This window comes from Zalophus californianus, chromosome 3 (assembly GCF_009762305.2).
Source record: "Zalophus californianus isolate mZalCal1 chromosome 3, mZalCal1.pri.v2, whole genome shotgun sequence".
NCBI classification, from domain to species: domain Eukaryota; kingdom Metazoa; phylum Chordata; class Mammalia; order Carnivora; family Otariidae; genus Zalophus; species Zalophus californianus.
The window spans coordinates 96,105,629-96,123,748 of NC_045597.1; positions in this window are offsets into that span (position 1 = coordinate 96,105,629).

Genomic DNA, 18,120 nt, shown 5'->3' on the forward strand with positions numbered 1-18,120 from the left:
ATTTGCAGCAACTTGGGAGAGTCATAATCATCTGGGTTGTTGTTTTTGTTATATATCTATATCCATATCTATATCTATATCTATATCTCCATGTAAAGAGAGAATCCCTTCACTGCTTACCACCCAAGGTTGCTGAAAGGACTGAAAGTGATGATGGATATGACTTCCCTTTGAGGAATAATATGCAGAAAATTATAACCTCACTAAAACTTGAACCCAATTCATTGATTTTTTTATCTTCCACATCCATTCTATTCCAAATCTTGATGAGTTCCCTACACATATTAAGTGCTCAATAAATGTGAATGAATTTGAACGTATACACAGACGTCAATGAAATTCAAACGAATTTACCGTCTTTCATGTTACTAGTGAGGCTAATGCAGAAACTAGTACTTACATCAATTTCCAGGGCTATAGCGAGAAATCGTGGAAACATAGGTACCTACACAGATTCAATTCCTGAAGCAATCTCAACAGCAATGTATACCAAAAGAACTTGGCACATGCTGTGATTGTTTTGTTTTGTTTTGTTTTGGTGGGAAATACTTGTTAATTAAGAGCACTGCACAATTAGCCATACTATCCCTAAATGAAAGATGAGTCAATGCAAATCAACACTGTGAAAGTAGACAAGACTTTACAATTGAGCTTTTTCGGCCAAGTCGGAGGAAGTAAGAGTATCCAAAGGGAAGAGCAATTAGATCCAACGTGGGAGGCGTGTACTTGAGAGACAAAGCTGAAATGGCAAAGACAGTCAAGGTGAACTGCTCAGAAATGTCGGATGGAGTATAATTGTTTCTTATTTTACCCAAAAGGGTATTTCCAAATTGCTGACTTGACACCTTTCTCTTCTTCACTGGAACATTTCAATGACTCTTACTTTTAAAACTATGCACAGTTCCCTGGAAACTTTGTACCCTATTGACTTTTATCAACCTTCCTGCTGGTAATCTGGGGACATTTATCAAATGCCTGCTGTTGCAGAAATTGCTTTAGAATTGTAGCAGGTCAAAGGTAGGAGGGGCCTCAGAGAAGAAATAGTCCTGCCTGCATTTTTTCCATTAAGGAAATAGATACCAAGGATTCTGACTTCCACGGTGTCTTCGAAGTAGTTAGTGGCACAAGGAGGACTTTGTTTTTCTAGCAGATTACAACACGCTTTTCGTGATATAGGATGACATAGGGTCAGCTATGCAAATCCAGACACTACTTTCTTCAGTGTCCCTTTTCGTCTTTCCTTCCTTTCCTCTCTTTTTTCCCCCCTTCTTTCCAATATTTATTTTTGTCCATATCACTTACTAGTTTTCAAGCCTATGAGAATATTTTATGGGTGTGTGTGTTAAACCCATTACTGAATTTCCGTGATGTCATTATAGGTAACAGTGTTTTTAAAATGGGAAGGTAAAAACTGTCATCCAATTTAGTGTCTATTTTCTTTTTCTTTCTTTTTTTTTTTTTTTTGGAAGGAGCAAGCTTGTGAATCGAAATCTCATAATAGATGTCTAAAGGACCAGTTTACTCAAAAACTGAAGTGCCCTTTTCTATTTTCAAATTCACTTCACTTTGATATCAAATGAGGCCCATTTGGTGCAGAAATTAAAGTAGCTGCATTTTCCCTCAGCACAGAGAAATCTTTTATTTGCCTCTAATCCTTTCCATTTTTCATGACAGCCACGGCATTTTCTTCTCTAAAACACAAACAAGTCAATGTAAGCATGACTGCCAGGCTAAAATGATTATGGGATAATTTACATTTGCCAGACCAAACAAAATCAATCACCTTTGTTTAGAGACCCACAAGAGACCATGAGTAATGGCTTAACCCATGGCTAGGAGAGGGTATTTTGGAGTTTCACAAAATAGGTTTTTCAAACACAGATAAGGGAGGAGACCATCGAATATTCTCCAGTATGGTTCGTAATTTTCAAATTTGCACCAAAAATATCAACTATGCATTTGGTAGCTCAACTCCGCTGGATCAGTGCAAACTAAAGGCAGCCTGGCACCGTGATGTCATTAAGCATGAAATGATTGTCTCAGTGATAGGTTCCCAATAGGCAAGAATATATAGTGAATGCTTATATAAAGCTTGAAATAACCATTCCAGTAACATAACTTGAAGGCCTATAAGGATGGATGAAGATGACCTCACAATGAAATGGAAATCAGAATCGGTAGAAACAAGTATACGTTGTATTTCTAGCCATTTGTTTCTGAGTATACTCAATGTGTATTGTTTCAGGGGTGAGGTTTTATATTTCTTTTCTTTTTTTTTCTTTTTAATGTTTTCTCCAGCTATCCCAGTTGTGTGCTCTCTTACGGATCCTAGAGGCCCTAGCTCTGTCTCTCTCTGAGAGGTTCTAGGGAACTGATTTTCCCCAGGGCTGGTGTCACACTGCCAAAAACTGCTAAAGAAAATTTGGTCATAGTTTTGAGCTAGGAGGGATTAGCTGATTTGGGCATGTAAAGATTAAGATAGATTCTACAGCTTGAAGAATCAGCTTGGGTTGTGTTTGAAAGTCTTCTGGAAAAGCAGACGAAATTTTCTAGCCCAGCTGTCCACAGCTCAAACCATTTTCTTCTCTTTCTCATTACTTTTGATCTTCCCATGAAACGTGGTTTTATGTATTTTGTGGCTTGGAAGATGTTAAAAGCAAAAAGGGGGAAAAAGGCCCTCTTAATTCGGGTTATCTCAAAGCAGATCTCAAGACGGATATTTTTGTTTTAGTGAGTTATTGAGTGTGTGCTTTCTGGTGGGTAACCTGTAAGTGAAGGAAGGGAGAGGGCAGGAGAAGAAGATGAGTAGCAATGTGGGTTCCCCTGAAGCCAAGTGTTTCCACAAGAAGTTCTGAATAATAATGAAACCACCTATTGTTCTGCTTGAGGAAAGGGGGCTGGCTTTTATTTGCCTGTATGAGTCAGAGGTTGGCTACAGACAACCATCCTTACACCGTTAGAGAATGTATAGTCTCCCTGGCTTCTCTCGTTGACGTGGAAGCTCTCATTGGCTGAAGGTTAATTCTGTGGGAAGGGTGCAGCTGTGACTGGTTAGCAGCTAACACTCACTGTAGCTGGAAAATACGTTCACCGGCCGAACGAAGAGGCTCTGGAAAAGGTCCCAACACTGTCCACTAAAAAGAAAACAACTGATTGCTACATATAGCACTCCTGCATTTATTTTTATAACTACATGATGCTTTTTATTATGGTATTTCTTTGGATGGATGTATTTTTTTTTAAAGATTGTATTTATTTATTTTAGAGAGAAAGAGAGAGAGTGCGAGTGGGGAGAAGGGCAGAAGGAGGGGGAGAGAGTGAATCCCAAACAGACTCCATGCTGAGCGGGGAGCCTCACCTGGGGCTCGATCTCATGATCCTGAGATCATGACCTGAGCCAAAACCAAGAGTTGGTCACTCAACGGACTGAGCCACCCAGGTGCCCTGTAATCCAGTGCATTTTTAATTGCAACACACTGTGTCTTTCCACCTTAAGCAACTAACATATAATCCGAAATCATGTTATGCTGTATAAATTGCCAGGTAAACATAGTCTTGCGTGGATGGGGTGTCGGAAGTAATGGCTGGCATAACTTCATTCACTTTCCAGCACTTGAGGCATCAGGTTGGGTACAAGTACTTAGGAATTAAATTCAACTTACTATCCACGGTTTATGAGTTTTGTTCTTCCTTGGTCTGCCCCATAATGCAATTCTTCAAGTTTGCGTTGCTAACCCTCACTGGGATGTCGGATTAACTCTGGAAGATTCATCCTTATTGGTCCCAGCCATCACACCCTAACCTGTAGTGCCTGGGAGCTGTATCCTTGAGGTTCAAGGTCAGTTTTAGATGGCGCCAAGTATGGTTGGATAACCCTTCTTTCCTTCATTTCTCACTTTCTTTGATCCTCTCCTTTATTTTCCCTTTCCTCCATGCTATTTCCTCTCCTTGTATTGTCCCACTTCGTACTGAGTGATAGAGCACTCCTATGTTCAAGGTCACTCTCTGGTTGCATCACTGCTAATGTATCTTTGTACCATTGCATCTGCTTTATTTCTTTCACAGCAGTAATTACAATATTGATTTTATTATTTGTGCATTTTCTTGGTCTCTCTCACTCTTGAGGTCAGATGCTGTGTCTGTCAACTTCACTGTTGTATCCCTAGCACTTATCATGGGCCTGGCATAGAGGAGTACTACATAAATATTGGTTGAATGAGTGAATCCTCAAATTTTGTCAATTCCTGCTCCTCTCTGTCGCCCATTGTTGGGGCTTATGCATCATTTCTGGTAATCACTCCTCGCTAAACCTTCTTCTAACCAGTCAAATATTCTTATGGTACCGAGGCTATAAAACTAGCTGCTTGTGTCTGATACTTCTGAGATCTTAGTGGGGACTGAAGGCCTTGAGGAAAAACGAACTAATCTGCTAAACTGATTCTCAGGTGTTTGTCTGTTAGGGATCTTTGGTTGCTCTGCTAATTTAAGCAAAAACGAAAGATGTTGAAAGGCTACTTGGGTCATTCATAGGATCCATGTATGAAAACACAGAGCTGGGATAGAGTAGATGTTCATGAGGCTTTTAGAATTGCTCCTGTTTTTCTTGAAGACTGACTGAAACTTCCCTGCTTTTGGTTCCTTGACCAAAGAGAGGGTTCTTAATGCATGATCATGAAGCTGAAAAAGGAGTGGATCAAGCCACATGAGGCCATGAGAAGTGATAGTTTCAGGCAGAGGTCATGTAGCATGCTTTAAATTATGATATGTTAACAGTCATTACCTCTGTCTACACATAGGATCGATCCAGGGAGCAGGTCTTAGTGACTGTATATTCTAAATCATCCAGGTTACACAAAGTGACTTGCATACAGATGGTGTTAAATAAGCTTGTTGAACGCATGACCAAATGCCGTATCACACAATTCTGGGCCTCTTGCTCTTATAAGTAGACACATCTCCAGAAATAGGTTCACAAGAGGCTTGTTCCACATCCATCATGCACCAGAGTCTTCCTTCCTTAGACATGTAGGAGACTTATGAGCACCCATCCTGCCCCAGTGCCCGGTGTATGGAATGCAGCACTTAGATTCTCTCTTTCTTTAAATAGAATGCAGTTGGCTTTGCACCTCCCCACCTACAAGTTCTTAAATTACTCTTTGTAAAAAGATTTAGCCGGTATGAGAAGTAACTAAAAGGGGGACAGAATGAAGGAGAAGATCAGCTTTGCATTAACATGCTTTCCATTCTCCTCTTTTTGTGGTTCTCTCAAGAGTTCAGTGAAAATATTCTTGAGCCTATGACATGCCAGCCAACTAGAAATACTGCTAAATCCGATTTGGTTGTTGCAATTACTGAAATGGTGTATGCCTAGACAAGTCTTTATTGTAATTTCGACAAACTATGAAAAGATTATGTGGCTTTGCTGGAGATTTCTGTTGTTTCTTCTGAGGTTGTTTAAATGATTTAAAAGCACATGGTTACAAACTTTAGATTAGATATTTCACAGGCTGGGTGGGGTCCGAGGTCTTCATATTGTTTTGGACGGAGAGACAAGTTTTGATATAGGTCATGATTCTGATTATAAAATTGGTCCAGTCGGTGAGTGGTCACCGAGTGATTGACAAAAACCTCTCTGACCTCCTGGTTTCTGAGTGACAAATTCTGGATACTAGTTTTAGCATAGGAACCACTATATCAAGGCAGAAGGGAGAAAATGGCTTAAAAGAACATCAAATTTAAATGCCATTACAAAGATATAATTAGTCCACGTGATTTACCCATTTGGTAGAAAGTGTTTTTTGAGGTTAATGAATTAGAAGTAATTACTCTGAAAAGATCAAACCTCCCTAGTTCTAGCAGCAATGTTTCTTCTATAGAAGGGTTCTAGGCAAAAGGAGATCCCCAGAAATCCCCAGAAATCATGCACAAACAGGTATATATATATACATAGTTAGAGACCTCATTGGATTCTCAAATGTCTCTTGTCCCATAAGGTTAATATAAACCCGCCTAAAGGAGAAAGCTAGATTATCAAGGATGGCAATGACTGTCTTACCCAGGCCTCGATTCAGTCCTTCAACAAACATTTACTGGACACCAGTGATGATGGAAAGATAATAGTCAACAAGCAACATGTGAACTCTGTACTTGAAAAGGGAATAGACTAGTAATAACAGATTGCATATTGATTCAAGTCATTTTTTGTGCATATCTCACACACACACACACACACACACACACACACACACACACCCATCTAACCAGGCAACTACTACCTAAAGTGAACTTCTGCTTTTCTCTCTCTTTCTTATTTATTTTGAATGCTTTTTTTTTTTTTCCACTCTGGATTGGAACTCATCTCCCAAACTTATTGATTCCCCCGAATCCAGAACTGTCAGTGTCTTGATTCCACTAGTGGAATTCATCCAAGCACTTTGGATCTGATGGTCAATGCCACTCCTACCTACTGCTCTAGACACCCAGCAGTTTTAACTAGGATTTTATTTTATTCACTCCTGAGACAATAACTATTTCTGTCCTTTTGAGGTAAATGAACCAATCCAATACCTTGTGAATTAAAGTTTTTGATCCTACCCTTGTCCTCACCCTTGCACCTGGTTTTTGTATTAGAATTGCTCTGGCGCCTGGGTGGCTCAGTCGTTAAGCGTCTGCCTTCGGCTCAGGTCATGATCCCAGGGTCCTGGGATCGAGTCCCACATCGGGCTCCCTCCTCGGCGGGAAGCCTGCTTCTCCCTCTCCCACTCCCACTGCTTGTGTTCCTGCTCTCGCTGTCTCTGTCTCTGTCAAATAAATAAATAAAATCTTAAAAAAAAAAAAAAGAATTGCTCTGGCTGGTGCAGTTAGGAAGAGGGCAGGGACCTTGCTGGGAAGCCTCTTCTCCTTCTGCATTAACTTTTCTCAATCCTATTCCCGTTTCAGGTCCCAGATCTACAAGGTCTTTCATGGGACCCTTACTCTTTGCGATCTACCCCACTGTTTCCCAACTTTCTTCCCTTAGGCTCTCTTAAGGAGATTTTTTGGACATTACCTCACCCCCCGCCATGAAATTAAATACTAAGGAATATAGTTTTGTTATGGAGGGTAGAGCTTTGGTGTAAGCTCTGTAATACCTGAGGTTTGTCCTCTGCCAAGAAGCAATTTTCACACCCTCTTAGGCAATGTCCTATTGAGAATGAATGATATAGCCTAGCATGTGACAGAATCACCCAGGGGGCTTATTAAATTCAGATTGTTGTGGCTTAACCCCAGCCACTAGCAAATAGTTGTGTATATATCTTTGAAGTCTGTATTTAGGTATAATGTGAGAAAGGCAAAAGAGGAATTTTAGTCAAGAATTTAAAAACTGTGATTAATTTCTAATTTGTTACTTATATAATATTTTTCTACATACCAAGTTTCCTGCCAGAGATCTCCTAGGTAAAAGTTGAGACTTGTTTTCTTCTCAAATTACTGGTATTGCATTAAAATAATGAGAGAGAGAATCATATGGACTAATATATCATAAACTGAAATTCAATATTTTTGATCTGAAAAGAAATAGATGTATTGTTTTCCCACAACCACATGTGAGTTTTATTTATTTAATCTATTATTATCATAAATATGTTTGTTCTCCCTAAAGCCCTGAATCAAGTGATTTGTATGTTATGGCTTAAATATTGTGAGCAGTATCTTAGGATTTATTTAGATACAGTTTAGTTATTTTTTTAATTTTCTAAACCTTTAACAACATAACATTTAAATAGGGAGTTTGGCTTAAAATAAACAATGGTGTCTTAAATTTAATATGAGTAATTTATAAATGATAGTTAAACGACAGGTAGATTGGTAAAGAAACAGAAAGAAATTTAAATAAAACATGCCAGAATAAGTGGAGAAACTAAATAAAAAGAACAGCTAATGAGCTTTGAAAATATCTGTAGAAGTTAGACTAAGAAAAATGTGGCGATTAGAATGCAGAACAGAATAAAAGTGTAATTTGATCTGACAAGGAAGAAATGATATAATAATACAAGTTGGGAGAAGAAGGGCAAAAGAAATGTCTTGGAGCTATTTCAGGTAAAAATCCAATAAAATAGGGAACTATAGTGTACAAAGACATAGAGGGCTCTGTGTTGTTTCATCTTTGATATTTTCATTTTCTGTGGTGAAGAGGGTAGGTTTCATCAATCAATTATGGGGAGAAGTGTGGATTTATCAGTTTTTTTCTTGTAAATCTGTTCATTTTTGCTTTATGTATTTGAAATGATACTTTATATATTTGAATTGATATTTCTTTATACACTTGACTGATCTAATAAAGACATTTGTTTTATACTTTGTAATTGCAAACACTTTAAAAAAGTCTTCTTTCCCTTTTCTGCTTAAAATGGCCTGCTTGTTTTATAGTGTTGGTGGTTGTTTGGAAACCTTTAGACTGAGGAAAAAAGACCTACTAGGGCACACAAATCCATAGTTGAGATAAAATCCACAAAATATGCATATTATTTAAATTCATGTATAACAAAACTATTTTGAATAAATATAGTTGAAACAGTAAATGATAAGCCTATTTAATAAGTATCTTCATTAAGTTAGTTCAGTTATTCTTTTCATAAAATGTTTTTAGTTCTTAAAAACAAACAATGATAGTGCTCCTTGATATTTACTCAAAAGAATTGAAAACATACATGCATCCACACAAACACCTGTACACAGATGCTTACAGCACTTTTATTCACAACTGCCCAGACTAGGAAGCAACCAACATGTCCTTCAGTAGCTGGATGGATAAATGAACTGTGATACATCCAGAATATGGAATATTATTCAGCATTAAAACAAAACAAAACAAAACAATGGACTATCAAGGCATGAAAGGACATGAAGGAATCTTAAATGCATGTTACTTAGTGAAAGAAGCCAATCTGAAAAGGCTTTTTTCACTAAATGATTCCAATGATATGACATTCTGCAAAAGGCAAAACTATGTCAATAATATAAAGATTGGTTGTTTCCAGGGGTTAGGGAGGGGGGAGGGATGAACAGGCAGGCACAGAGAATTTTTATCAAACTATTCTGTATGATACTATAATGGTAGATACATGTTATTATACACTTATCAAAACCCATAGAAGGTACAACACCAAGAGTGAACTTTAGTGTACAATTATAGACTTTGGGTGATACGATGTGTCAATGTAGTTTCATTGATTGTAACGGATCCCACTGGTGTGGAATGCTGACAGTGGGCGGTTGTGTGTGGATGGGAGGGATGACAGTGAGTGTCATCAGGGATATACAGGAACTCTGTATTTTCTGCTCAGTTTGGTGTGACTCTATGACTCCTACAAAAATAATATATATATTCAAACGAACAATAATTCATTAGAAATCTTACAAAGTCAGATTCCTTCATACTTTAGCTATTCGACAAAATCAAGACCAATAAACAAGAAAGCAACCCAAAATATATCAAGAAGTAAAAATAAGGGGGCGCCTGGGTGGCTCGGTCGTTAAGCGTCTGCCTTCGGCTCAGGTCATGATCTCAGGCTCCTGGGATCGAGCCCCGCATCGGGCTCCTTGCTCCGCGGGGATCCTGCTTCTCCCTCTCCCCCACTTGTGTTCCCTCTCTCGCTGTGCCTCTCTCTGTCAAATAAATAAATAAAATCTTTAAAAAAATTAAAAAAAGAAGTAAAAATAAGGAAATTTGACCTATATTATACCTTGCAACTTCTGATAGTAAGTAACAAAATTAACAAAGCCAATGAAAATAAGGACACGTTTCCCAGTTGTAACTAGTGTGAATGCTAGGAAGAATGTAAAAACTAAAAGCAAATTAAATTTAAAAATCAATATTTTGAGTATTAACATCTACACACAAAGTACAAACAAAGTCATCGGTGATTTAAAACAATCATATCTAAAGTGGTAAAGAAACTAGCCGAAGTGATTATGCTGGAGGTCAAGGGCAGGTGCTCCATGGTGTAGCCAGTGTTGGAGCACTCTTCAGTGCAAGGGCTGTAAGTATGATCAAAGTGCCAACATGAGAGTGCTCAAATTTTAGCCATTTATAAAGGAAGTCATTCTAATAATGTCGAAGTGTAATTTTAGCTGTGGTAAGGTTTTGAATTATTGCAAATATTGCTCTAAAATACTATCAAGATACACATTCGTCAGTACTGCACGGCACAGCTGTGGGCCACTGGGGCGCACCAGTGTGCTGGGTTCATTGGTTGTGGGACATTCTGGCATAGGTTTAGAATTGCTTTTTCTCCGCAACTAACTTTGTCATTGTGTACTGGCCCTATTAATCTCTAGTAACTCTTTCCTCCTCAAAGTTTATTTTGCCTACTATGAATACAGCTTTCCCAACTCCTGGTTGGAAAATCTACCATAGGTATTTTATTCTGTCCTTTTATGTTCAGTATTCCTACGGTCTTATGTTTTAGGAGTAATCATTTGATATTTAGCCCAGTCTGATAAACTTTCCTTCAATTAATCATCTTAGTAATTTACATTTATTGCATTTATTATTGTTATTCATTTTATGTATGGATTTATGGTGTCATGGTGTTTAGCGCTTTTAAAATTTTTCAGCTTTTGTAGGCTTCTCTCCATTTCTCCCTCTCTCTGTTTCTCTCTCTCTCTGTCTCTCTTTTATTCTTTGGGTGATTTTAAAACATTTCATCCCTTTTACCCTACTCCATTTCAATTTTTGGTATATGTTAAATAAATACTTAGCCAGTGATAAAGTAACTCAATGCCTTTACCCTTGCCTGAACAATAGACTATTTGTTTACTTTAACTGTGCTTAACCTTATGTGTAACTGTTTCCAGTGTACTGTTTCTGTATTGTTGTATTCTGCTTGACATTGCAGTTACTATTTTATCTTTTCTTTTAGTCACCTATGTATATATACCTATTTATTTGCTCACTATTTCTTCTTCCAACTCATTTTCCCTCCCTCTGAAGTTCATCCTTTAGTGCGGGTTTTTAGAACGGGCCATTCACTTCTTTTCGTCACAAAAGTTTGTCATTTTCCCTTGTTTTTTTTTTTTTTTAATTTTATGTATGTATGTATGTGTGTATGTATTTATTTATTTATTTTAGAGAGAAAGAGAGTGCGCACGAGCTGGGGAAAGAAGGGGCGGGAGGGAGAGGGAAGGAGAAAGAATCTCAAGCAGACTCTGATGAGCATGGAGCCAGACGCAGGGCTCGATCTTGGGACCCTGAGATCATGATATGAGCCGAAACCAAGAGTTGGAAGCTCAACTGACTGAGCCACCCAGGCGCCCCGCCCTTATTCTTGAAAGACGCTGGCATACTATTCCAGGGTGACCATTATTTTATTTCAGTGTTTTTATTTAAATATATCTCTGTCTTCTGGCCGCTATTTTTGTGTCAAAATTTTTTCTGTAGCCTAGCTTTCTTTTGTAGTTATTCTAACCTTTGTCTCTGGCTGCCTTGAGGATCTTACCTTAGTTTTCGGTGTTCTCTGGTTTCACCACAATCTTTTAGAGTGTAGATCCCATTTTATTTATCCTATTTGAGATTCATTATACTCCTTAATTCTGAAGATTCATGCCTTACATAAATTCTGTAAAATTCTCAACCATTTTTTTGCAAGTATTACTTCTCCCTCATTCTCTCTATTCTCTTATTTTATTTTATTATTTTTTTTATTTTTAGTGTTTGTTAATCCTTTTTTCCTTTTTTTATATTATGTTAATCACCATACATTACATCATTAGTTTTTGATGTAGTGTTCCATGATTCATTGTTTGTGCATGACACCCAGTGCTCCACGCAGAATGTGCCCTCCTTAATACCCATCACCAGGCTAACCCATCCCCCACCCCCCGCCCCTCTAGAACCCTCAGTTTGTTTTTCAGAGTCCATCGTCTCTCATGGTTCGTCTCCCCCTCCGACTTACTCCCCTTCATTCTTCCCCTCCTGCTATCTTCTTCTTCTTCTTCTTTTTTAAACATATAATGTATTATTTGTTTCAGAGGTACAGGATTCAACAGTCTTGCACAATTCACAGCTCTCACCATAGCACATACCCTCCCCCATGTCTATCACCCAGCCACCCCATCCCTCCCACCCCCCACCACTCCAGCAACCCTCAGTTTGTTTCCTGAGATTAAGAATTCCTCATATCAGTGAGGTCATAAGATACATGTCTTTCTTTAATTGACTTATTTCACTCAGCATAACACTCTCCAGTTCCATCCACGTTGTTGCAAATGGCAAGATTTCTTGCCATGTATTTTATTTTTTTTTTAAGATTTTTATTTATATGAGAGAGAGAGAGACACAGCAAGAGAGGGAACACAAGCAGGGGGAGTGGGGGAGGGAGAAGCAGGCTTCCCGTGGAGCAAGGAGCCCGATGAGGGGTTCAATCCCAGGACCCTGGGATCATGACCTGAGCTGAAAGCAGATGCTTAATGACTGAGCCACCCAGGCGCCCCTCTTATTTTATTTTTTTTAAGGATTTATTTATTTATTTGAGAGAGGAGTGTGAGTGTGGGGGAAGGGCAGTGGGAGAAGGAGAGAGAAACTCAAGCAGACTCCACGCTGAGCATGAAGCCCTGACATAGGGCTTGATCTCAGGACCCTGAGATCTCTACCTGGGCCGAAACCAAGAGTGGGATGCTTAACTTGCTGTGCCACACAGACACCCCTGTTCTTTTAGAACTCCAAATAGGTAAATATTTCACCTCCTCATTTTGTTTTCTACATCTCTTAACGCGTCTTTGAGATTGTTTCATCCACCTGTCTGAGCTCATTTCATTCATTCAGCAAATATTTGTTGACCAACTATCATGTGCCAGGAACTGCTTAAGGTGTGGGAATAGAGCAGTGAATGGGATAGACATCGATACTGACTTTATGTATTTATGTTCTAGTTGTGTCTATTTTTCCATTGAACGAAATATACAATGTGTGATTAATTGCATAGCATTTAAGTTTGTATGAAGTGCCATGCAGAACAATAAAGCATAGTAAGAGGGACATGGAGTTTTAGAAGCTGGCAACTTTATATAGGACAGACGTGGAAAGCCCATTAAAGCAACATTTGAATAGAGCCCTGAATGACTAAAGAATGGAAAAGAATGGTTGGGACAGACAGAGAAACAAGTCCTTGTCCATGCAGGAACATGCAGCATCATGTCTGAGAACCTACAAGGAGGGTAGATTGGAGTGGGTGGGAAGTGAGTAGTAAAAGCTTGCATCAGTGAGGTGGGCAGGAAGAAGTCTTAACTGTTGAAAGGATACTGACTTTGGCAGGATTTGGACTAAAGTGTGGCATGATCTTATTTACAATTTAAATTTGATCTCATACAATTTAAAAAAAAAACAAGGGCGCCTGGTTGTCTCAGATAGTTAAGCATCTGCCTTTGGCTCAAGTCATGATCCCAGCTTCCTGGGATTGAGTCCTGCATTGGGCTCCCAGCTCCTTGGGAGCCTGCTTCTCCCTCTGCCTCTCTCTCTCTCTCTCTCTCTCTGTCTCTCATGAATAAATAAATAAAATCTTTAAAAAAAAAACCCAAAAACAAAAACAAACAAACAAAAAACAAGAGGGGCAGCTAGGAGACCACAGAATGCAATGCCTGAAAGAGCAGCTAAATCCAACTTTCTTTTTATCTGAAAAACTAGGAGAAATTTGAAATGCTGCTTACTAAGGTAGGGAATACTGTGGGACAGGGATGTTATGGGGAGAGGACTAAGTTCATTTAAATGTTATGAATCTATTAGACACTGAAGTGGAAACGTTGGAAGACAGATGGATATATGCATTGGGAGTCCACTGGGGAGATCACGCCTGGGGGTATAAATTTATGAGTTTTAGCATAAGCTTCTTTTTGGCAGTGGAACCGGATGGGACCACTCAGGGAATAAGTGTAGATAGCACAATGGCTCAAGGACTGAGCCTTGATTCACTTTAATATTTAAAGCTTGGAAGAGGAGGGGAAACAGAAGAGAAACTCAGGAGTCATGGCCTCAGAAATTAGGGGAAAAAAAATCGAGAGTAGTGTTCTAGAACCCAAGTTAAGAAAATATTTTAGGAAGAGAAAGCATTCATATGTGGCAAAGGCTACTGATAGCTCAAGTAATATGAACAATAGAAATGATATTTGGTTTTCTGGGGTGCCTGGGGTGCTCAGTTGGTTAGGTGTCTGATTCTTGATTTCAGCTCAGGTCATGATCTCAAGGTCTTGATATTGGCCCTGTGTGGGGTTTGGCGCTGGGCATTGTCTCTCTCCCTCTGCCCCTCCCCACCCTTGGGTTTGCACATGTGCGTGCTCTCTCTCTCTCTCTCTCTCTCTCTCTCTCTGTCAGAAAAAGAAGTGATCCTTGGTTGTCTTTGTTTGTTTCTTTGTTTTGTTTTGTCTTTTTAATATGTGGTCACAATAATCTGGGCAGGAGCTGTGTTGGTGGAGGGGTAGGGATGAAGTCTTGTTGGCACCTGCTCCCTCATTTCCCCAGTTCACACTTCCCTGATTCTCAGTGGGTGTTCTCTGGACCGGAGCATCTGCATATGTATCACCAGGAAACTCGTTAAAAATGCACATTTCTGGGCCCCAGCCCAGAGATAGTGAGTCAGAAACTGACGGTGGGCCTCAGCCAGGTGTGTTTTCACAAGTTCTCCAGGTGGTTCTCATGCACAATGGTGTTTGAAAACCACTATTTTTGATGACAGGTATCAACAAATTCTCTCAGACAAGCTTGGCATCCATGCATTTCATGCTTACTGTTCTGGTTTTCAGCTTTTTCTTTTTAGGATATGCTGTTATATTTTACCTTCATTTTCTATGTGATTTGTAGCAGAAGTGTTTTCAGGGTGCAGTGTGTGTGTGTGTGAAAGACAGAGAGAGAGAGAATTTTATATATATATATATATCCTATCTTCTTATTTTATATATATATATATCCTATTACCTATTTTTAACTTTTTTACTTTTAATTAATTTTAGTCTTCTAGAAAAGATGCAAATTAATCCAGAGAGTTCTTGTATACCTGTTACCCAGCTTCCCTTAATGTTAACCCTTACACAGCAATAGTGCAATGATCAAAATCAGGAAACTATTATTTGTGCAACATTGCTAACTCAACTACATTCTCTTTTTTTTTATTATGTTATGTTAATCACCATATGTTACATCATTACATTCTGATACTCAAATTTTACCAGTTTTCCACACATAACCCTTTTCAGTTCTCAGATCCAATCCAGGATCCCACACTGCATTTAGCTGTGTGTCTCTTTGGTCACCTCAAATCTAAGAGAGTTCCTCAGTCTTTCCTTACCTTTCATAACATTGGTACTTTTGAAAAGTACTGGTCAGTTATTCTGTAGAATGTCCCTCAGATTGAGTTTATCTGATATTTTCGCGTGATTAGAATGAAGTTACGCATTTTTGGGCAAGAACAACACGGAAGTAAGGTCGTGTGCCATTCTCTGCATTTGAATTGTAGTACATTCCAAAGTTGTATTTTGGGTGTGACTTATTTCTTGATATCAAAACCCATCTACTTTGTCCCTAGAGTATTTTTTTTTTTTTTTACTACATAAACCCTTTCTAAGATGAATCCTTGTCGCCTTCTCTCCGACATCTATTTTAATATTGATAACATAAGGTAATTTCTAGCAGATCTAAAGAAAACACAAAACACAGCCTAGGGACTTTGACAGTTAAGAGTACTAGAGTTCCAGTAAATTAAGAATGGTCCTTCAGGAATCTCTCTATTCTCCGCCTTGCAAGTGGTGAGAGAGGTCAGTGCCAATTCTGTTAGGAAATTGTTTCATCCTATTCTGAGCATTAAAGCAGATATTGAATTCTCTTACACTATCTTAGCATGGTCTTCCTTGAGTAGACATTTCCCATCATCAGACTCAAAGGCAGGAGCATGTTCTGGAGAAATGGAAAAGGAAGTTCATGGCTCCTTTAACTGGGGATTGCTGAAACCTACCTCAGGCTTAGGCAAAAAGGATTTCTTCACAAAATTCAGCACACTTTACCAACTGATGACACTGGTTTTGTAGGAAACACCTCAAATTTTTAACTTGCTTGGCCTCTCTTTTGTGTGATTATCTTTTAGGAAACTTCCACAGGGAGTTGAGGTGGGTGGGGCTGAATAGACTTTGAAGACTTAGACTTCGGTTCCATGCCAGATATTACCCACCCCTTGACAGAACAGAATTTGGAGAGATAAACCACATCCCTATTACTGCGAGCCCCTGACTTGCCTTGAAATCAACCAACCTTTCAATATGATTCTTTAGTGCTACCAGGGAGAGCTGGATGGAACCATGGCACTCTGCTTCCCTAGCCATCAATATGGACCCGACCCTGGTTTAAAGGGGGAATTGTAGAATAAATATGCAGATGTCTGGGGAGAAGACAATTAATCCAGTTTTAAATTTGCTCAGCTGGAGATGCTTATGAGACAGAAGAGCTTTTATATACATAAAACTAAGCATAAAATTTGAGGAAGGACATACAGATTTTAGTGGGAAAACTCTTTGTTAAACAACTAGAATTTGGTAGGATATAAACTTGATTTTTTAAAAAAAATATTGCCTACAACCATGCTTTGTCAAATCTGAAATAGTATCTGGTAGATACTACAGGTTTTTTATAACTTATAAGTATTAAAAAGTTTAGGTTAGAAAATGTTGTATATCCACCTCATGTAATATTATACAAACACAAAAAAGAATGAGAATATATTTTATATTCTGAAATGAAAGGACTTGCATAATTAATCACAAGAATTTGATAAAAGTTGTTACCCACAAGGGAAGGAAAAGATGAGATGGGCTAGTATGTTGTCATTGTTTGAATCATTGCAACATATAAAGAGCTTATTGATTTAAATTAAAAAAGAAATAAAATTTAAAAAATGGCTTAGTACTTAGCCATAAAAAAGAATGAGATCTTGCCATTTGTGACAACATGGATGGACCCAGAGGGTATTATGTGAAGCGACATATGTCAGACAGGGAAAGACAAATAACAAATGATTTCACTCACATGTGGAAACTAAAAGACAAAAGAAATGAAAATAAACAAAAAAAGTGGAAACAGACCCATAAATAAACAGTTGCCAATGGGGAGGGTTTAGAGAGGGGGCATGATGGGTGAAGGAGGGTGGGAGATAGAGTTTTCCAGTTAGGAAATGAGTAAATCCTGGGAATACAAGGTACAGCATAGGGAATATAGTCATTGGTATTATAATAGGTTTGTATGGTGACAGATGGTAGCTCTCCTTGTGGTGAGCATAGCATAAGCCACAGACTTGTCAAATCACTATGTTGTATACCTCAGACTAAGGTAACATTTTCTGTCAACTACACTCAAATAAAAAAATAATAAAATAAAATAAATTAATATGGCTTCGCATTATAAAATCAAAGTCTAGTCCAGTGTAACTTAAGTTCCGGTCTCTTCTCCTTCCCCCTGCAGTGGGATTCCAGATGCCTTGTAGATTGGGGGATCTCACCGGGATGGGGACATGAGCCACTCACTCATGGCTCTTCCCACTCTGCCCAGTGGAATAGAGGGAATTATTGTCTGTTTTCACCTTCCCTTCATTTTCACTTCTGTTCTCTCACCTCTGGAGTTGAGAATCTGGAAGAGGAAAGAAGAAATGGCAGCGTGTGACTTCCATAATCTGCTGTCAAGTCCTTTGTCTTAGAGGTTACTGTGTTTCTGGCTAAACTTAACTGGCCAGAGATGCCCTTTTGGTATCCAAATTCTAGCTCTCCAGTGGGGGATATGTGTCCCTCGCCACCATCTGGCATGAGAGATACCGTCTTGACATTTGTAACCCTGCTCTACTCTTGAACAATACCTCACCGCCTCTTGATGATGAGGTCCCCCTGCCTTTCCTCTTGGGTAGGATTCTTGCAATCCAACTCAAGCTGTGCTCTTTCATGCACACTCTCCTTGGCATACTGCAAAGTCACACATCTCTGCTAGACAAAAGGGTCACATCTCATCTCTGTCCTGCCGGCTTTTTTACTATGTTTCTGCTTCTGCTTATATAGGCATAGAAGAAAGTCAGCAAGTCTGCTGCATAAACAAACATCAAATCATGGAATAAGATG